The 22322-nt window shown below is 45.0% G+C and overlaps 1 long non-coding RNA gene across 1 annotated transcript in view; it reads left to right on the top strand.

Annotated features, from left to right (window-relative positions):
• The first annotated feature begins 12500 nt into the window (after positions 1–12500).
• LOC114061774 overlaps positions 12501–22322 on the top strand; it is a 129403-nt gene continuing 119581 nt past the window's right edge. Inside the window, exons 1-2 of the long non-coding RNA XR_003572211.1 lie at positions 12501–12576; positions 20951–21115. This is a non-coding gene — a long non-coding RNA (uncharacterized LOC114061774). The remainder of the gene's footprint in view (positions 12577–20950; positions 21116–22322) is intronic.

Raw genomic sequence — 22322 nt, 5'->3', positions numbered from 1 at the left:
GTAGTTTCTCAATAATAATAAAAAAAAAAAAAAAAAAAAAAAAAAAAAAAAGGAGGACAGGCTAATTACTGGCTTAACTAGGGCAGCCTGTGGATCCTCATGTCAAAAGGACTAGCGTAATTATTTGCCATCAAAGCACATTCATATTGTGGTACAAAAGAAGGGCCTTTCGCAAATGGATCTCACTAATAAACAGGGCTGAGAGGAGCATTATGTGTCTCCCTGGATGCAAGCGCATTAACACAGTGACATGGAGCATAACTCTCAGCCTGGAGAGGAGGGGGGGGTGGAGAGGAAGAATGATAATTATCCCCCCTCCCCATCTTTCCTCTCCTTTTCCTTTGTGCTGGGCTAGCAAGCCGAACGCGACCCGCTGGAAGGCCCAAGGCAGGCTATTAGTGACCTCTGAGCATTGACAAGGTGGCTACACTCTTAAAAGCCCGGCTCTCCATGTCAGGAGGGTCGCAGGAGCCCGGGAGAGGAGCTTTAAATGGTCCAGCAAACACTTCAACCTTAAAGACACCTGGAAGGTCGCGACCAATTTAATGTAGATGAATCTGGCATGAAGGGGGCTCTTTTGAATCCACAGACAAAAGTTTTTGGTTGGTTTTTTTTTTCTTCTTTTTCCTTTTTTTTTTTTTTTCCTCCCTATGTTGTTTTTTCAGAGATCTTAGAATGAGAGATGCTGGAGAAAGGGACTTGATTCTGGAGGCCACTCCTGCACTCGCTGAGCAGATGTGGTGCCAGGCGGCCTCGAAAGGCTGCAGCTTTTCATTAGGAAAAGTAAACAGGTTTGGAAAGAAAGAGAAGGGACCTGTGTGTACCTCCCAGGGATGTCTGCAAGCACTGGTGCACTAACACATTAGAACTCAGATATCCTGAAAAACGTGTGTGTGTCTATAGGTATATATGTTATATATAAAGAGGACTGTTTGTTTCTAGTTTTTTTTTTTCCAGTCCTTCAGCTACATCACATCTATTCTCACATCTATTCACTGTCACTTGCAGCCCTGTGCATAATGGGGACGAGCCACCCAACCTCAGCACTCCTTTGCTCCAGAGGAACTTGGAGGTTTAAAATGCTGGGTTTTGTTTTATTTTCAGAAAGAACCCTAATTTCAGCGTTCACATCACAGCTTCTTTTAAGCAACTGGGTTCTGTGTGGGTTGTGTGCTGAAACCGGGATAGTCCTTTCTTGTGACAGCCTTGCCTGACACTGTAAAACACGGAATGTGCAGCTGGAAAGAGGGAAGGTGTGGGGCTGAGTCGGGACCGCATGGCACACGGTGACATGAATCCCTGCACGCGGCCACATGTGACTGGGATCAAGGGATTTTTGAAGCCCAACTCGTCTGTGTGACAACGGGCTGAAAGCCAAAGTTGTTTTTTTTTTTGCAACGCTCTTCTGGGTCACATCTAGGTCACGGTACAGAGAGGAGCCCCTTTCCCTCGGCCACAGCCCTTGGGGACATCGCTGTCTATGTTGCGTTGATGGGAAGTAGAAGCCCAGGTCTGCACGTGCCTGTGAACATCACTCACCCCAGGAGCAGCTCTTGGAGCCACTGGGTTTAGGATGAGAGTTGCCAAACTGTCAACCTGACACCCTCAGTTGTGAATCAGATTTGAAAAATGAGGTGGCTTTAAAATTTGTGGAATTAAACCGGTGGCAAATCTTCTGTTGTTTCTTCCTCCCACCTTCTTTTTTGTCTTTTTGTTTTGTTTTGTTTTGTTTTGTTTTGTTCCCCCTTTCCTTCTTACTTGGTAACCTTAGAAAAGAATTGGATGCTTTCTCCATATTGTGCTTTGCAAGGAAGAAGAGTGATGAACATGGGCTTGAAGGGGGAGAAAATAACCCAGAAGGAGAGTGTTTAGTACAGATCACAGAAACCTGATGCAACTCACAGTAAAACAGCAAGCATTAGCAATACAGGAGTGCAGCCACGCTCCTACCTAGGCAGGGTTTTGGGCTGTGCGGTGCTTCTGGGACATGACCAATGTCCGTGACATAAAAAATTCCGAATATTCACCCATCCAGGAGCTGTATAAACCCCCCCACCCCAGCATGTAGATGAGGACACATTGGAGCAGCCGACAGCAGCAGCCCACCACCAAGGAGACAAAGCTTGTGCTCCTGGGTGTTTCCTTGTCTCTGTAGCCCTGCAGTGGTTTTTTCCTTTTGCCCTTATTTCCCTGGAAAATTTTGCATACAACAAATTTTGCCTTTAGTTTGAAGGAAGTTGGAACAAGAAACCTAAGAGCAGAATTGGATCCACTGAGGTGTGGATATGCTGGAGTATAAAGAACATAGCTCATATCACCTAAATATCTCCAGGAAAGGGATTAGAAAAGTCAGCTCTGTAAAATTGTGAGAGTGGGTTTTTTCTGGCATTTTTAAATTAATCCAGGTAAACTTTTCTAGCTAGTTTTATCCAACCCTGCCAAGGACCATGATATTCACAATAAAGACAATGTTATTAGTATCATTACATCAATGTAAAGAAGGTTATAGAGTTAGCATTTGTTTAAAAAAAATAAATCTGTTAATGGTGACTTTTTCCCCATTAACTCACTCTTTTGCAGTATTTTATACACTTACCTAGTGTTTATGAACCTGGGTATGTATTTCTACTGTTGCCAAGAATAATCAAAGACAAATACAGGCAGTTGCAGGGTTTCTTTCCTGATGAAATTGTATTTCAGCTTCTAAACCCGGAGCTGGCCTCCAGTAAGGGACTGTGTCCTCTTAAAGTCGAAGTGTGCTGCTTGAACTTTGCTATCACATAATGCTTTCAAGGTTGCTTGTCTAAAGTGACTTAATTTGTACTGCAGAACTAGCCTTGTACCCACAAACACGCCAAAAGCCGCAGTGAGCCAGGGCAGCAGGGTTATTACTAATTTTTTATTAAAATCCCTTAGGCGCTCACAGAAGGCCCAAAAGCAGCTTTAATAATAGACAACATACAGCACATTTTTCTTGTATTGCCATGTAATCAAATCTAAAGCTTCTGTTCACTTTCTTTGTTTTACCTAGAGGACCAGCTTCCAATTTAGTTGTGGCCTGCACTAAACTGATTTTTCATTGTAATTAATGCCTACTTTGGCCTCAGCCACTTACACAACTTTCCATTAGAGGTTTGCAGCCATCCACAGAGAATTTCACCAAGTTACCCTCCCGATCCTGCTACACTTGCAATTTTTGTTAAACTGTTTGTTTATTTTTTTTCTTTATTATTATTTTGCAAAGAATGTTTAAATTACCGGATCAAATAGGTTTCTTTTTCCCTTATATTTTTCTCTTCTTTCTCCCCCCCCCCCCTCCCTTTTTTTTTCCCCCCTGCCTGCTGCACCTATTAAAGTGGTTGGGCAGGAGTCCAACTGGAAGGAAAGCCTTTAAGTGATTTCAGAAAGGGCTAGTGGAACTTATTTAGGCCTGGGGTCTGCTGTGGTTAATTTTCAGTCTGTGTTTTGTGCTGTCCATTTCCTCTGAAATACTACCTGGGGTTTAAGGTTCCTCAGCACAGGATGTTAATAGGCCTCTGCAAACATTCAAAAGGCAGCTTTCCCACCACTAACCTTAAAAAGATTGTGGCACCGGGCCCAGGGTCAGATTGAATAGATGAAAAAGTATATGCTGTGCTTTTGCTTGCTCCTTGGACCTTTCCCTGTTGGCTTGCCTGACATTTTCAGTGACTTTTCTTAGTACCTTATTTTCAGCGTGCTTCCTAGAAAATTCTGCTTATTACCTTCTCCTATCCCCCAACAGCATCACTAACTGGGGAAGCACAACAATTTGTAACTACACTTTGCTGTCTCCTTGGACTTTTCCCTCATAGCCTCGAGCTGCCGCCTCCTGCGGCCCCGGTGGACCATCCGGGCTCCTCGGTGTGTCGTCCACGTACCATCCCTGACACCTGGGGGTACTGGGGTGCTCCCTGCACATCTCTGGCGTGCCTTTTCCAAGGATAACACCTCTGCTGCGAGGTTAGAGCGCAGCTAATGACCAAATACGTGCATGCCCGTGTTATATTGGCTCTCCTCCCCGGCACAAGAAACGCAGTAGTGGGAACTCCAAGGTGGGCACGCAGGTTTTTGGACACTGGGGTCCCACAGTTCCCAGTGTTTGGATTCAGGTACTAATCTTCTTGCCTTGCTGTGGCATTGCTCGAAAGGAACTGTGGGGTTCTGGCTCTGTGTGCACCCTCCTACAGGGGAGATTAGAGAAACCCACTGTCAGAAGGTGTCTGGTGTCCTCCAGTCTGTGCCAGCAGATTGTTGGTCGTACCGGTTGAATGTACTGGCCTGATGGCTCCGTGCTAAGGGACCAGTTGTGTTGGTCTCCTTTTTGTAGGCGCAGCTCAGCTTAGGAAAGGAGGTGGATGCATTTAACTTGATTTAATTTAAGGGCTCTCCTGGGGGCAATGTGTGGGTTTTTTGAAATGTGTCCTGTTAAACTTCCTGGGACTGAGGAGGAGAGGTGGATGGATACCTGGGATCTCATAGGGCTACTCTGTGTTGTTACTGTGTCAGATGTCCCTGTCTTAGGGTGGGAAGAACAAGAAGCAGGTCTTTATTTTTATTTTTTAATAAATATAGGGGTAATATATAGTGGTAACTCTTCCTTAATTGATAGGGGAACCAAAGTACTGTTTGAGAAGAGTACTTGCAGACACCTGGATGTTCCAAGTGTGCGCATGATGGCCACAAGCTAGGCCTTGAATCCCAAAAAATGGATTTATATCCCTACCCAAACCAGCTGCCCTTCTGTCTTTTGGCTTTGGTCCACAGCTTGACTCATCTCTCATGGACCCATTTGCCATCTCAGTCCTTTCTTGCACCTCTGGAAACCAGAAGTGTTTCAGGTGTGGCAAACTGAGAAGGAAAACAGGATCGGTGGAAAGACAGATCAGCACCTGCTCTGTGAGGTGTGAGGTGCGGATACACTGAATCTGGGCTATGCAAGAACCCATCTTCTGTTGTAAGGACCTGCCCCCTCACACGTAATGGCACAACTTCCAGGGATGCTCCCCCTCCAAGGGTGACCTGCAGCCCTGTGCCCCTTCTGCATGTACAGTGGCAGCAAATCCCTTGCTGTACATGTGCCTGCATGAGCTCCCCTCCCCACAGAGAAGCAACTGATATTGGTCTAAACACATTTGTGTATCTCTCCCTGACATTTGCTCTGTTAAAAGGTCAGGCTTCTGCAGCAGAGACAAGAGCCGTCTTCCTCATTATCACATATTACTGCAAATTTCCATTTCCAACCCCAAAGTTTCCAGTGATTTTTCTACCACTGTGTGTGGTGCAGTCCAGCACAAAGCACCGTGTGCCAGCCTGGAAGCCGTGCCCTGTACCACACCAGGACTGCTCTGGGAGAGAAGCAATGACTGTTTGGGGAATATCTGGGAAAACCCAGTGAATGTCTTGCTGCGGTAAGTTCCTTGCTTGCAGTGACAAGCTGGAGGAATATGTGACAAATGCAACTTAGAAATGCAAGTCTGCAGAAAGAAAAGGCTGTTCTGCAAAGAACCATTCATGTTTTTCAGTCTTCCCACAGAAGTGCTGTTCTCGGTTTCTCTGTAATCTCTGATATTTCCTAATATCAGAGTGCTGTGCTTGCAGAGGCAGAACCTGAGGCTAAACTTCAGTCTGTGTTCTTGCTCAGAGGAAGTGGATTCTGGGATCTCTTTGGCTTTTGAGCGTCAAGAGGCCACACTCAGAAGCAAAGGAGAAAAGGGGGGAAAAAAGGCATATTTTTCTTGTTAAACGAAGGTCTTGCTGACGGAAGATACAGGTGCCAAAATAAAAGTGTGTGTGACACTGGAGTTGGGCAGGCTCTTTGGGAGTTCACTGGCTAGGGTTGCTTGCTTTCCGCTTTCCATCTCACCCCGCCCTCCCACCAACCTCAGGAGCAGTTCTACAGATCTTTACATATGAAAGGGACTGCAGATGTCCATGGGGTGTCATCACTGTGGAGAGAGCAGGTTTTGTTCTTGCTTTCTGCATTTCTCTGGTTAGGTGCCCACAAAGAGGCTCAGGAAAAGCATTTGCTTGGTGGCTGGGATGTGGATGGTTGTCTGGCTGGTCCGGCTGCGAGTCCCACGTGCAGCATGGATGGCCACTGGCCGACTTTCCCGATTTTTCTGCTGACTGCTAACGTGCTGTGAGGTGGCCACTCAGCGGTGGCCTTGGGAGAAGGGATGATAAACTGCTGATTCAGTAATGGAAGACTTGGGGGAGAGGAAGGACCTTACTTACTTTGGCCTCAGATATGGGTGAGACCTGGGGAGTCCTTTTACAACAACAAAGTCAAAAGAACAAACGCTGTGCAGCGTAGTTTTAATGTAGGGTTTCTCTTTTCCAGTAACAGCCATAAAGAAAATATACTTTAAAAGCAAAATATTTTTTTCACATTCTTCCCCTTAGTTTTCATCCTTAATGTGGTGGTGGCAGAAGACCACAGAGCTGCAGTCAGGGAAGGCAAGGTCCAAACTGGTATCTACTCTTAAGATACTCAGATACTACAGCTTATGGTGTAGTAATTTCTCTAAGAGTGATGCACCTCCCTGCTCAGCACTGTAATACAGTTGGGTACCCACTGGAGAGGGATTCCCTTTAGGATGGGCTGCCACCAAAGCAGGGTGAGTCTTGCAGGATGCTTTAACCACCTACCCTAATAATCCCTAATTTGTCCCTGCCTGCCACGTTTGGAGTGACAGAAACACCCGACTAGGAAAAAGTATTTCACATCCTTTCCTTGCCCTTACGTTTTACTCTTCTAGAAAACATTATTGGACCTAATGTTTTTAGGTACTGGGGGTCCCCCTTTCCCCAAAGCATTTCTGGGTGCTTTAGGTACAATACCTTGTGCCGGTTCTTTTGTGTTACTTCAGTAAAGCAAAAGCACTGCTCTTGAATTCTTTGCCATTGAAGTTGTGACTGAGGACAGTTGTAATGTGACAAGATGAGGATGACCTCCGTTTATCTGCTCTTACCACTGTGGAAAGTTAGCAGTAGCTTAAACCCTGGTTGCCATTAATGAAAAATTCCACTATTTTTATTAAATTTCAGAATCACCTCAGCTAGCATGAAAAACAATGATATTGGATTTCTTTTTAAAATTAACAGTGTATGTAACACAGTAAAAAAAGCTGACATTTACTTAGTGCCTGGAAGCAAAGAGACTGCGAGGCGGACGGCGGAGCTGCTGCGCGGCTCCCCTTCATCCTGCAGCCTGCAGACGTGGGGAGAGGTGGGGAGAGGTGGCCAGGGGTGGATCACACAGTTAGGATGGGAGCCAAGAAACACCACCACTATTGCTACCTTTCTCCAGTAGGAGAACGTCAGGGCTCACAGGGGAAAAAAAGAAAAGATTTATTTTAGCAGCTGGCCTGGATGTCTGCCAAAATGAGAGGCAACTCTGAAATGAAGCTGAGGATCTCGGTTCAAGGAAGTGTGAGCTGGGGCTGGACAGTCACCAGCTCTGATCTGTGCCGGGGTCAGGCTGGGAAGGGACCTTAAACCCCTTTCAGATGTTGAGGGACATTCTCCATCCAACTGATACAAGAAACAGGCATGGTGCTTAGAATGAGGAGCCAGCCAGTGAGGGGAGCTGATGTTACTGTAACTTGACTTGAGATTTTTAAGGCATGTTTGTTTATGGTTTAAAATTATAGAGTTAGTATTTTACCTTGGATTCATTTTAAAATTCACTGTCTTTAGGAATTTTCTGCTGCAATCAGCAGGATTCCTTATAAAAGTGAAAGCAGGGAGTTGCTGCATACCTGTTTGCAGTCATTGGTGAGGTTGCAGTGTCTGGTAGAGACCAACCTATCTTAGGCTGGAAGTGTTATTTGATTAACAGTCTGGGGGAACCTGGGAATGAGCTTGCATTTGAGGAGAGCCCACAGATCACCAGGAATGTATTCTTGTAGGGAAGTATCCTCACTGCCTTCCTAATTCATTCCTCCTCACTTTATCCAACATGCATTACTACTGGGTTATTGACTATGTGATTTCTTTGCTTGATGCCACAATAGAAAAGGCATTACAGTACAAGACAGGGAAATAAAGCAGGGCTCTGTGTGTTGGACTCGTGGCAGTGTTGAGGCTGTGCAAAAACTAAATGATGGCAGGCAGGACAAGCCCTCCTGGGTTATAAAGTGACTTACCTGGAGCCGGGAAAAGTCACCCACCTGCAAACACCGAGCATCCAAGGGAGACTGTACGGGAAACTCCTGTAAAGTTCGGTGTGTCATGGAAACATCAGTGGCACAAATCTGCTCTTGGCACTAAAGGGACTGTAGATATACCCACTCCCCATCCACTCCACCTCCCCAGGCACCACTCAGGAGCAGGATCTCACTGTGCCACGTGTTGTGTTTAAATTTCGTCCTCACAAGGACCACTTGTGAGAGGGTGCTGCAGATTCCTCCTTCCACCTACCTCAGCTTCCAGTCTTGGTTTGGTTTGCTCCTGGCTTTGAGCTCCTGCACGTGCTAGGCAAAGACAGATAATCCACGTAAAGGGTGCTCTGTGTATCTGTACGATCATCTGATCAGTTCTTATCAGCAGTTGGGAATTATAAATAGCCTAAAAGCAGCTAACCATCATCCTATGCCACCACAGTAAATAAGTAACTGCATATTTTTGAAAGGCTTTTACTCTTAGAAGAGAAAAAGATGTAATAGCGTCTTTTTTTTTTTTTTAATATGTCACATAATTTATTCCGAAAAACAGATGTATTTTGTTGTTGCCATTATCATTTGATGAAATACTTTAAAGCTGGTCCAGGTTGGTGCATTTTCAAATATAATATATACAGTACATCTAGCAGTTAACGAAATTTGGATGTGCAGCATAGAATGGTCATTATTTTTACTGAAAAAAAATAAAGGCACTAATTACTTACAGACAAGATACTTAGCACAAACAGATAAGCTTCAAAATGAAAAATTCTCGGTTTATGATAATTATGTTCTCTGCTTTGTTTTCAGAGACTGATAATTTGAGGCTTTAAAATCACCAGGAAGCCATTAATTGGAATTCTTCAATAAAAAATAAATTACATAGAAGTTCATGATGAGTTGTAAAAACACAGAGACTGTATTATGCAGTGAGCGACATTGCTCTACTATTTATAGACGTGCACAGCTATGTAACAGCAAAACTGTAAAGAATTTGAGATGTGCAGATAGCAATTATTCATGGATCCCAACGATCTGCAGATATTTCAAATAACTGCTTTTAGCAGATCAGCTATCCAATAAAAGCAGGGCTTTATTTCCAAGTGGCACTCTTCTAGCATGTTGCTTCTTGTTTTTGACATCTTCTATGACATTATTCTCCTGGAGGTGATTATAATGAGGAGATGTGGAAATCCAGGTATTGGAGCAGAAGAGCCACTCCATGTGTGTGTTTATCTGTAGGAGCTGAGGGATTTTCTCTTAGAAGGGTCACTATGGTCCTTCCTCCTACATCAGGCTCAGATCCTGAAGCAGCTGACTAAAAGAAAGTGTTTGAATTCCCTTTCTTGTCCCGTTTTTCTGCTCTCTCCTTCTTCTTTGCTTTCGCCTGGGACCAAATCCTCAGTGATGATCCTGTGAAAGCTGGTAGAGCAGCTTCAAGGACTAAGGGCCTGCCCAGTGGCAGTGACCACAGAATTTCTCTTTGACTTAGGAAGGAGCCAGACTGAGTCCTCATTGGAGCTCTGTGAGAAATTTGGAAGGGTTTGAGGAGTCCTGCTCTAGAGATCTTCCATCCACCCAGACCCCTCAAAGCACCCACTGCTGTCCTTCTAAACGCATAGGACGGAGCCACCAGCCTTCCAGCAGCTTTTCCATCAAAAGTGAGTCTCAAAAGAGTGGTAGACACAGCAAAGTGTATTTCTTTATTCGACTTTTCTCCTGCCTTTCTCCAGCATCTGGGTGCATTCCATGAGGACACTGGTCTTCCCACTTTCCTGAGGGAGAGCTACCACCCCTTTGCTATCGCTTGGATCTGGGCCTGAGACTTGAGCTGCTAATGGGACTCAGTTAATTGTCTGACCCAGAGGGTATAAAATACTGTTATATTCCAGCAATGCTCTTTTCATGACCACTGACGCCCCGGGCTCCTGCAAGGAGCTCTTTAGATAAAGCAAGTAATAAAAGTGATCGCCAGGGATCCTTGACACACGCCACCTAGTAAAGGAAACAGAGCAGGCTTCAGCTCATTCACCAGTGAGCTCAAGGGGATGCACAAAAGAGTGAAGTGGGCTTGGTAGAGCCTGGTCTAAAGTTACACTTCAGGAAGACAGAGGAAGTATTTCCTGAGGACCTGATCAAAGGCTCTCTCTTCAATGCCAGTATAATGCCTCCTGGCCACCTTCGTACACAGGTAGCGTTCAAGGGCTTGGTGTGACTTGATGGGAGTTTATTCTCACAGTATCAGCGAGCACAAGAGCTGGTTTGGTATTTTGTTAGCTAAAATTAATCAAAAGTATCAGCTGGTTTATTTCCCTCTCCTTGTTTGTTTGTTTGAACCCGAGTTAGTGTGATCACAGGGCAGGCAGGACAATACAAGTCCAGGGAGACAAGGATAATGTGAGACAATAGCAGAGAGTCTGCAGGGGAGATCACTGTGGTGTCAAGACCAAGTGGCTTAGTGTCAGCAGACAAAGCCATACAAAAAAAATATTGGGTCTCTGCTGGCACTTGAGGAGTACTGTAATTCTTGGAGAACAAAACCTACCATACATCATCCAAAATCAATTGATAAGAGATCTCGGAGAGATTAAAAACTGCTCCCTCCCGTTCATTAGTAAAGGTGGCTTCTGTCCAAAGCTGATTGTTGGTGTGGGCCAACGATGATAAATGCTCTCTTACCCACCAAAAAGAAACACTTCCTAATGAGCTATCAGCTTGTGTACATTTTAATTTCCACATTGCTACCGAAGGCATACAGGGTTCCCCAGAAGTGACAGTGCTGCTCAGAGGCATGATACCCAAACAGTACTTTATTTTTTTTTTTTTTTTTTTTTGCCAGACCAATCCCATGACCTGATGTCTGTGTGTTAATGATATTGCAGCAATGAGCTATTAACGTTTGTTTTCATGTATTGTAATATTGCTTGCAAGGAAGTGTTTGTAAGTGGTATTAGCGTGTGGGACCTGCGTATTTGTGGGATGTGGTTGCAATGTTTATTCATGAGGCTGTTACCTCAAGCTCAGTACCTTTGAGTATCAAAGCATTTTGTTGTGGGAAAAGCTACTTCCCGACAGAATGGTTCTGCCTGTGCTCCATGGCTTGGTTGTGCCCTCTTTATCCGTGTGTGGCTTAGCCTAAGAAATGTCCTTGTACAGTCCTTGTGCTCCTTTGGGAGGGCAGAGACCAGGATGTCCCGTGTAGCAGCCTCAGAGGAGTTGACAAGGACACATGGAGTCTACCTTTGCTTTCCTCCTGCATCCCTGATGTTTGCAGCTCAGCACTGAGACAGCTCTCAGTCCTGGAAAAGCCTCACATGTCCCATCCTGTCGCAAACCCCACAGCTCTTACAGAGCATCGGTGACATTTATCCCCCGTCTCTAAATTATTCTCAGTAGAGTGGTGCTTGGGCCAATGACAGGGATGCTGCAAAAGGTCACTCGATGGACCTCGATGCTCTGTTTTATTTACTTAGTTTATTCAGCTTGCAATGGAGACAGGACATGCTCAATATGTGGTCACATAACAGGCAGCCGAGCTCCAGTGCTCAGGATCTCCTTGGATTAGAGCCTTTGTAGGAGGTGTTGGAAGAAATGGAAGGAGTTCAGCATGTTTTTTTGGTATGTCAGAATTTCAAAGGATTTCTGAATTTAATGAACTCATTTAATAGGCATAATTGTCTTGAGTACATGTGAGAAAACTTCTGAAATAGCAGAATTAGGCATGCTCCATTTTGTAGCCTTTCAATGACCTCCAGCAAACGTGTGACCCAGATATGAGAGCCTCCTGTCCACTTGCATAAACATGATGTTTTAAAAAGGCGGGGGGGGGGGGGTGAATAAAAGAATTGAGCTCTTAATGGCACATGGACAGAGACATACTGCAATTGCAAAACAAATTCAGGAGCAGAATCGCCCCGAGACTCTGCATGCCAAAACTCAGCCGCCTCCTGCGAGACGGAGCTCTGGCGGCCGCGGACCTTCAGTCCAAACTGCTCTGGAGTTCCCTGTGCAGAGGCTCCAATAGTAACAAGGGGCACAAATCTGCTCTAGGCCCGTGAAAATCTCTGCTTTAAAGCCTGAGTGATGTGCAAGCTGCTGTTACACAGTATATTCAGGATGCCCTGGAACATACAGGACTCCTTCTTTCTGGATCTTGTTGAAGGACGTGTAGGGGTTGCACAGGCAGAGGCGAGGAGGTGGTACCTGCTCGCTCCAGCCCTCCTGCCACCTGCATACCAAGAAAAAGCTGTATTTTTAAAAATCTCATTAATTAACACGTATTTTTAATACCTCATTAACTTCCTGTCACATGCCTGTCCTACTCTCTTGGTCCAGAGGAGCTCTGTGGCTGGATTCTGACCACAGACTTTTTCGCCCTTACTTGCAGAGAAGGGTGAGGGGCTCTTGATTAGTTTAGGCCCACCATCACCATAGTAACCAGCCCTGATTGGCAGGAGTCTGAATTAATATGCACCCTTAGGAGAAGTGGATGGGGGTCCTGCCAGGCGTGCCCGTGCCAGCACACACGGGGGTAGTGCTGCCACTACCAGCCCTGCTCATCCCAGGCTGCGGCTCCAACATCCCACCTACCAAATCCCCACTTCCCGCGTTGTTACGAGTCAGGTTTAATTAAAAGCAGGAACTACCAAAGTGTGGCTGGGATTTAAAATTATATGCTGTTAGTTATTAACTGCTACAAATTAGGTAGATGTTGTTTCAAGGAGAGCAATTTCCACAGACGGCGCTGGTAAAGCGAGTTGGCGTGGGGGACCGCACAACTTTCCAAAACAGGGATTGCCAGCTTTCTCAGAAAAGAGCTTTTTTGGCCACTTCTTGGGTTTTATGCATGACTGAGATTTAGCATTGTTCATGCTTGCTTGCAGCAATGATACTTCCCTGTCTATGAAAACTCATTTTTCATTTTAACAATAATTCACGGGCAGGAGAAAACACGTCCCGGTTTCTCCACTGAGCCAAATGCCGAAACAGAATATTGGGCCAAATTACGCTCTGATTTTGCAACTTTAAAATCTGCCTTTGCAAGTTAGTGCTGAATTTAGTTCATTCCCCTCAGGCATTTTCCGTGTAATAAAAATTGTGTTTCTTTTTTTTTTCTTTTCCTTTTTTTTTTTTTCTTCTGCCATTTGGGGAAAAGGAAAACTCAAATGAGAGAATGAAGTCAATTGTTAGATTAAAATTATCTGAACTCTTCTTGTTAGAGGAAAACCATAAGGAAGGATCATCTTGCCTGGAAATCTGAATTATCAGCGTGACTAAAGCTGCTGATACAGAATGAGGCATTTTTAGTTGTGGCAGCCAGTCATAAAAAAAAAAAAACAGAGAAAAATAAAACTTTGAGACTTCAATCCTTCTGTTCAGCAGTTTAAAGGGAGAAAGCAGTGAGCTGGTCTGAAGATTTTCCTTCCCCACTACTTTTGCTGCTTCCACAACCCTGCAGGGGAGAAGCAAACAGTCTTTGAGCTGTAATAGGTGTAAAACTAGGCAAAGTCAACAAAGTTTTAGCGAGTGAGAATGGAGAGCAGCGTTCACAAGATTTTATTTGGCGCTCCCTTTGTCAGTACTCAGACAGGGAGACTGGGAGTGTGACACACAGAGGCAGATTGCTCTGGGCTGGAGGTTGGGGCATTTACACAACTTTCACTGAGCTGAAAAATGCAGAGGGCAAAACGTCGTCTTTGGCACAAAACGAGAAGAAACAAAAAAAACCCTCCTCAGTATCACAATCTTTATGTTAATCTGGTAAAAGCTATTACAATATCTGTCATTGCTAGCTTTTTAAAAGCCAGTAAGGCTGAAGGCCACAACCTACGCATATCTTCAGAGCAGATAAATCAGTTTTGTTTCTGAAGTTAACTGATAAATGGCCTGTATGGGTTTGTAGATGTATGTTTGGGTGTGTATACGTATGTATAGGCATGTATATGTTTTCCTTGTGAGTGTGAGAGATAAATTAGTTAGCAAGGGAATGTTGTAAAAGCTCGCTACTGTTTGTCATTACGTGTAGCAGAGGAACAGAAATTAAAGAGGCCTGGGGGGGGGAAACAAGCAGCTTCAGCTCTACTGATGCCAATAACTTTTCACGGGTGTGAGTCAAAGCATCAGGATGTCAGACCCTCGTCCTGCCCTTTTGAACTTACTTGTATAGATCACGATGAAATAGAGAAGTGAGAGAAAGATACTCCTGTCCCCAGCGGGGGGGAGAGGAAACCGGCCACTCATGCAAATGTTTCAGATGAGAAGCTGAACACACGCCCTGCCCACATCCGCAGGGACAGCCAGGTTAAGCAACACCAGTGTGTTTGGGAGGCAGAAACATGTACAGAGTGGCAAGTGCGTGAAGGAGAAGTGGGGCTTCCTCGTGTCCACTCGTGCGAAGTGTAAAATAGTAATTTAGCCATTGCGGGGCCTTGCAGATGCACTAAGTGCAGTGGTGGTGCTCCTAAACATGGGTGATAGGAGGTGCAGGGGGAAGGTGCTCCTTCCAGGACCTGGGAGCATCCTGGCCAGGTTGGGGCTCAGCTGTCCACAGGCACGGGCAGCAGCTTGGTGGGTCATACTCTGGCTCTGGGCAAATGGGTGGGGTGTCTGCCTGCTAGAACCAACTGTGTCACATCCCTGCTGCCCCCAGGGCTTTTTACACTGCATTGGCACCAGTTGCCCTATGGGATGAGGAGATGTTTGTGCTTGGAATGTATTGTCCCTAAGAGCTGGGCCCTGAACGTCCCCTCCAAGCTGGGATATGACGTGTCAGCAGACCTGCTGAGACTGCCGGCCCTGCTTTTGATCTGGCCACGGGGCTTTCCACCGGGCCCTGCATCGCAGGTGTCGGATGTGGAGTGGCCACCACACGCCCCAGTAGCTCTGCAGATGTTTTTGGTGTCTGTCTGCTACTCAAATGGCAGTGGTCGAGGTCCCACTGGGCTCAGGAGACTCTGTGCCTTAACGCTGTGTGGCATCGCGTGGCCTTCGGTTTGTTTTCTGAGAGCAAAATGAGAAGTGAGAAGCAGCTGGCACACTCATGGACCTTTCGTGACAGGATGGCCCCCACCTTGGTCTCTGGGACAAGCAAACAGAGTCATTTGCAGAACCCAAATTCCCCACCATGGTAGCACAGGCTGCCTTTTCACTCCTCATAAGAAACAGAGGTGGCAAGAAGTGCTCAAAGTTGAATGATACCCAAGCGTGTTTTGCTCTCTTAGATTAAAACAAGCCACCTCTGAAATCAGATTTCTGCTGAGGCTAAAAGGTGCTGCTTCTCACCTGGTCTTTCTGCTTGATTTCTTGCCCCAGTACCTCAAATTCCCAGCTGAGACTCGAGTCCCACCATGGCAGGAACTGTGCACACCCCACTGAAGAAAAACATTTGCCGTCTCACAGAGGCTCAGATTTAAATAGACAATGGTGGAGGGGAAAAAGGAAGTCAAGTGACTCAGGGTTGCTGGGCTGGCTGGTGGCAGATGTGGATCTAAACTCTGTCTCTTCTGCTGTTCTGGTGGCCTCAGGATAAAGCCGTAGTGCTCTGTCCTGGTGTGCTGAGTGTGTGACCTCCTGCTTTGTGTGGATTTCACGATGGCATAAAGCGCAGCAAAGATCTGGTTTTTTTTATGCATGTATGCATGGTCAGTGTTGTGCTCTATATTACAATGAGTTATCATTGATTAGAAGTTCAACTGCATTGAGCTGCCATGGATTGAAAAGCTGGAGACATTCGCATTTCCAGAAAATGCCTGTGTTTCCAGACAGCATCACTGCTGCTCCGTGGAGCAGTGGAGGAGATATTTTACATGAGTGGATGTGTTATTTAAAAATGTGAAGATCTCTCATGTTGCATGGAGAGGCACATTTTCAAACAGGGAAATGAGCACAAAATATCCTCTGAAAGCCCCTGGAAGTATGAGTGTCATTAGTATCTCTGCAAAAGTTGCCCTGTCTGCACTCCTCTCACAGAGCTTTGGTGACAATTTGTGAGTGACACTTCAAGGCTGATTTTAGCAACCCTGGTCCTGCCTGTGCTTCCCAGACCTTATTACCCACACCTCAGTTGTCCAGAATTTGCTGTTATTTCAAAAAACTATGTGTCCCAAGAAAAAGTCCTCCTCAGTTCTGTGGGTTAGCCCAGAGTTTGATCATCTGCATCTTTTTTTTTTTTTTTTTTTTAAAAAAAACAGTTTAGGTAGTTTGGGGATTTGTAAAACGGTGAGGGGTGGTTGCCCTTTCACACACTTTAAATTTTCACCTGTGCACATCCTGACATTGAGGTTTATTCTTTACTGTGAGTAGTTCAAAGGGAGCATTGGTTTGAGCTTCCCTGATGGTAAATATTGCATAGCCCTGGCTGCTTTTACCCTTAACAGCACAGAATATTTTCTCCATTATTTTGTTTTATATTCAGCATTTCTTTCCCAGCAGCCTTTTGGCGATTTGGGTCCCAAGCTTCACCTTTAACATACTTTAGCATTACTAGGTTGCATAACCTTCCTGAAGTAAAAAGCAGTGGGCATGTTATAACTATTTAGTTTGTTACAAAACCCCTTCATGATCCTCGTTGCTGCCCGGATCTTTTGGGAAAATCCCTGCTCACGCAGTTCCCAAACCTCAGGTATAAGTATTTTGGTGATACTCCATCACACAGCTCAGTGTTCACCCAAACCTCTGTTTCTGCTGGGGATGATGGACAACAAAGTAAAATACTACATTCAAATGCTGAGAGGCAGAAATGTCCTTTCGGGAAGAAATATTCAAACCAGGTGCGCAAACACGAGGAAAAGTGGAGCGGGGCAGAAGTCAGGGAGCAGCAGCCTGTCCCTTGCAAGAGAAAGCAGCAAATAACGAGTTGGTTATAGGAGAGATAAAAGAAAAGCTGACCTCTGCGATAAGCATGGAGGTGGTGGAATGGTGAAGCAAGGAGGCAATTATCGCAACTCTCTGGGATGAAGTGGGTACAAGAGCTAACGTGGCTGAGCAGTGAATTTCAGCTGGAAAAAAAAAAAAAAAAAAAAAAAATGGATCGTGCACAGCTGCAGGGGTTACTGCTGGAGACTGTATCAGAAAGAAGAAAAATGGATATTGCCTGCAGAGGGACTCGGCACTTTATTGGGCTTCCAGGAGAAGTCGGCTCCAGCGTACGCAGGAATTTCTGAGGAGATGATTTTCCAGCTACTTTAGATTCACTGCAAACAGGTTTCAAGTGATAAAATTCTTTGGGGGATATGGGTTATAATGAATGATCCGTTTTAGAAGAGGAAACAAATAGTGGGATGTTGCAATGTTTTAGCAGGGAGAAAGCCATTGTTTCCAGATTTGTATTAATGATACGGAGTAGAAGGAGAATGGCGAGATGACAGCGTTTGTAAATGAGGGAAGTGATCAAAGATCAGCGGCACTCCCAGGAGGAAGGGTGAGAGCAGTTGGAAAATACTAAATTTCAGCTCCGATTCTCACATATCCCTTAGGATGTTTTATAAATTTATTTTTTCCCCGAAGAGTTTTCTGGGCATCTCAGCTCAAGACAGTGCATTAAGCCTCCACACCTTTGTTATTTGGCCAGCAGTTACATCCAGCTTCAGCTGCTAATATGGATTAGCCTGGAGTCAGGAGAGCCTGAGTCCTGTGGGCAACAGCCACCTGACATTATTCCAAGATTCCTGTCATGAGCACAGCTCTCGCCACGTGAGCGAGCCTGGATATTACTCACAACTTGTAAGAACAAAGTATAGTATTTGAACTGCATTTTCCAAACACAGCCACAGGTACTGTGCTTTGAAAGGAAAAATTTCCTGTCAGGAGGCATTTATATGAGGCATCAGGAAAAAAGAATTATTTGCTCTGGAGATACAGATCTGTAGGCAAAAAGACACAGGGTAGGAAATCCCAAAACACACAAAAAATTATGTTGCTCAACTAACATTATATTTCTTGCATGATAATAATTATAAACAGACGCACCATTTGATGGTTTGCAGATTTGTTTCTCTTCTTTACTTAGTTCAGCTAAAATTTGCGAAGTACTTCCCTTCATTTGCGGAATAATTGACTTGTTCTTATGACATCCCCGGGCTTATGATCCAAAGCTGAGTATGATCTTTCAGTCGAAGCCGGATGTCCCTGTGAAACAAGCCCTGCGATTCCATCGCATCTTACTGGGTTAGCTACAAAAATTACTGGTGGAGGTAATCACCTGGGCTGTGCAGAAAATGATGCCAGATGAGTGGAGGGATGACTTACACCCTTTACGTGCACTGAAACAAGAAACCCAGTGGCTCTCCCCTTTTTACACAGTGTCTGTGGGGATGTCAAAACCAGAAGTTTTGGAGATAGAAATGTTTTAAAGAACTGCATGTCAGGGAACAGCAAGAGGAAGCATTCTGCTCCCAAAGCTCTGAAGGTCAAAACCCAGAAATTTTGGAGAGACAAATGTTTTAAAGAACTGTATGTCAAGGAACAGCACGAGAAGTGTTTCCATTTCCAAAGCTGTGCAGGCTCTTTGGAGAGACCTGCTCTGCTGTGACTACTGGTCAGGCTCCCTGCATTTCCTTTCCTTCACCTGCTCCCACCACCCCCCCATCTTCTTTGTTTAAAGATAATTTGTGCTGTTGATGTGTTCTCTCGGTGAGTTTGCTGACTTGTTTTGCCAGGCTGTCTGATGCAGTGGGACGCCTTGGCACATCATCAGCTTTGCCACAGCTGGGCTTTGCCGCTGGATTCCCCCTCGAGCAAAGCCCTTGTGTCCTCTTTGTCAGCCCCTGGCACCCCTGATACCTTCCTGTAGTTGGGGTTAGGATATGCATGTGCTCCCAAATCTCCCTCCTCTCCATCAGCCTTGCAAGAGCAGGGACCTGGAGGAGTGTTCTCCTGTACCAGGGAGTGAGCAACCTGTCTCACCTCTGAAGGCACAGGTAGCTTCCACACTTTTCAGGAGTTCATGTGACACAAAATACCTGTCTGTCTATACAAACCAAGTCACCTTCTGCCTGCGGTTGCAGTCCTTGTCAGACGTCGTTTCAAGCGTTATCCTTGGCAATACTGTCTCGTTCAGCTCAGCCACTTCTCCCCAGTGACCATGCACTGTGGTTTCCCATCTTTATCAGAATGGGCAGCTTTGTACTTAAAACCTGCCTTTGTTTTTGCTGCTTTGTGTTTTGTTAGGCATTTTTTTTTGGTGGGGAAATTGTTTTCCCCCTGGACCACGCTTCTTCACGCTGCCAGTTTGGTCTGTGCCTCCTCACTGCCTGGTTTTCCCAAGGAGCTGGTCCCTCTTCTGTGTTTCAAAAATTTGACCAAAAAAAAAAAAATATTCACTGGGAATCAGATACTAAGATATTAAATAGAGGTAGAAGAGAAAGTCTTAGTGGCATAATCCCTTTTATTGTATTCCCTACAGATCTCAAGTATTTCTAGTGTTGTACAAGTGCTACCTTAAATCATTCAATCACTCTCTATAGGATGCAGCTCACTCAACAGCAAAGCTTTGTCCTGTTTCCAACCTCTCCTCAACAGGCAACACAGGATTGCTCCATCATATTGTCTATTTTCTCTTGTGCTTCTATTTTCCATCCTTTTAGCCAGGTACTTTTTCCCCAGCAGGGCAACTGGTAAGCAACCAGTATCTCACTGTGATTATTTGACTCCGTTAATTTAGTCTTTTCCTGCAATCAGGTGCAAATCCAACCACTTGCAGAGTGTCAAGAGATTTTTTTGTGTGGGTGACACACCATGGATGATTGGGGCCAGGCTCCCTTGGACATCTTGTCTGGTTCTGTCAGCAGAGTTACACCAGGGAAAGGTTTGGCACATGCTGTAAAAACTAAAGCTTGACCCAGCCATGAGCAAATGAGAGCGAGGCAGCTGTTTAAAATGCCTGATGGCGAATTCAGATTAAACCATTTCAATATTGACTGAAATACTTAATTTTATCAGCACTGGCTACTACGAACATATTTTCCTCTCAGTTACAAGCAGAGTGCGATTACCCAGCTCAGAGGTCACTAAGTGGACTCTCCATCCTTAGCTCCTCTCTGAGGACAGGGCTGGGAGAAAGGGTGATCCTTCACGTGGCTCATCATCCCTCTGCCCCTGAACACCAGGGGAAAATGAACCAGATGCAATTGGCTGGTGTTCTGGTTTTCAACCCAGTGGTTCTGGCCGGAGGATGTTGGACTGTGTGGCCAGAAGCCAATTTAGCTGCCAGCAAAGTATTTGCAACGATAACGCATGTAACATCTTTTGGCTGACAAACTGCGTTATATGTCTGTCCCTGTGCCCAGGAGAAAGCAGAGCATTGCTTCAGTTTGCTATGTTATATATGTATAAATATATATATATATGGGGAGAGAGAGATAGCCAAAAGTGTAAACTTCTTGTGCTGGTGATGTTCTCCAAGCTATTGTCCAAGACAAAGCCAATGCCCCCGGGATCTGTCTTGAGAAAGGGAAGGCACTCTGCCTCAACTACTGCTGCTTGATCAACTTGCTGACACCAGAGTCCCTAAAAAATTGGCTTAGCAGCGGGCAATATCCGAGCCAAAAACTGGCAGATCAGCAGCTGCTGGAAGCAGACACTCCTTCACAAGTTCTGGTCCTCTCTGGTGTCACCCAAGCTGCTTTCCTGACTTTTTAGTGACGGCTTTTTGTTAATTAGGTCACGCGTGGCCCTGTATGTGAAGTGCTACACGATCCGGCAGGAGCAGTGTTTTGTGCCGGTGTGTCTTTTCACTTTGTTAGAAGTCTTGCCTTTTCTCTGCTCTCCAGGTTATGCTGACACAGAAGGAGGGACTTGGAGAGGGAAGATTAACCTTTCGCTGGCCACAATTCGTTCCCTCTTATCGCGGAGGATTCGGCAACCCCCCCCCCCCGCTCCCACCCAGCCTATCTGTCTGAATTGCTGAAAGCATAATGCTCCCATATGAGAGATAAGTAAGTGAGCTCTCTTTCTTTTCCGTAGGGATGAACTATAGTGTATGCAGATTATTAGGGGAAGAAAATAATATCAGAGAAAGGTGGCTTTCTTAAAAGGCATCGGTAGCATTAGTGTCATGTGTGAAGCACCCATTTGTGACAACTGTACAGACCTTTCAATGGAAAATTGTGCTGTGCTACCTTTTAAAGTATGAAATGCTAATTTTGGATTTGCAGTTTTTGAACTGGAGGGCTGCATTTTGCATGGAATTTTGTTTAATTTCCCAGCGAAAAAAGGCATTTGAAACACAACTGCCTACAGCCAACTGTCAACAAAAATCAACTGTAATAACACGCGGCCTGTCACTGATTTATGTGGTGATGTGGTAATCTTCTCAATTTAGCTGGATATTTCTTCTTCACACCAAATAGCTGAAAGTCTTGCTAGACATTTATGAATATCGGGGAGGTACTATTAGGATGATAATGGGGCAAGATTAAAGAGGTGTTCGCTAGTTCAAAGTGCCAGTTAAAGAGACAGGGAATCGAGAGGTGTAGATATATATGGCCCATTGGTATAAGTGAACTTTATATTTTCAGAGTTGCTTAAGATTTGGGAGACGGCATATTGAGATCCATCTGCCATGAGAGCATCTTTCTAAAGGGAGACTGGGGAAAGCAGCTCTACACATTTTTATTTTTTTTTTTCTCTCCCCTAAAAAATATGCTTTTCTTTAGCGGGGGGAGTGGGTTGAAAATCTCAGGTATCGAAACTGGAGCAGACAATTTATGGGTGATGCTTTGGCAAGCAGGGTGCTGGGAATTTTCCCACCTTTCCTCCAAAGGTTTGAGCCTCAGACATGGTCATTTTGCAGCAGGCTGTGTCTCAGCCAGGACTGAAGAGGAAGATACCACGCTCCGTGTGTTACAGCTAAGAAAAGTAATTGGCCTCTCATAAAGAGCTAGAACTAATGCAGACAAAACGATACTGCAAGACTTGAGCTGCAAATAAAGAGACAAGTTTGTGTTTTACAAAAATGTGTAATTTAGCAGGCATTTCATTATGCTGTATAAAAAGGCAGAAATGATAATTGAAAATAAATGCGGCTGCCTAGCTACAGTATATGCTGCCAGCGTTACTGGAAATAGAAGTGCTTTCTTGCTGAAAAGAGTTAAAATTTTCATACAACTTCTGTCTGCAGACTTGTGTAATGTATCCAGTTAA

Source organism: Empidonax traillii, unplaced genomic scaffold (genome assembly GCF_003031625.1).
Source record: "Empidonax traillii isolate 1590-97213 ecotype Southwest subspecies unplaced genomic scaffold, ASM303162v1 scaffold357:size1057043, whole genome shotgun sequence".
Classification (NCBI taxonomy): Eukaryota; Metazoa; Chordata; class Aves; order Passeriformes; family Tyrannidae; genus Empidonax; species Empidonax traillii.
Note: the sequence above shows the minus strand (reverse complement) of the source record. Positions and strands in the feature narration are given on the sequence as shown.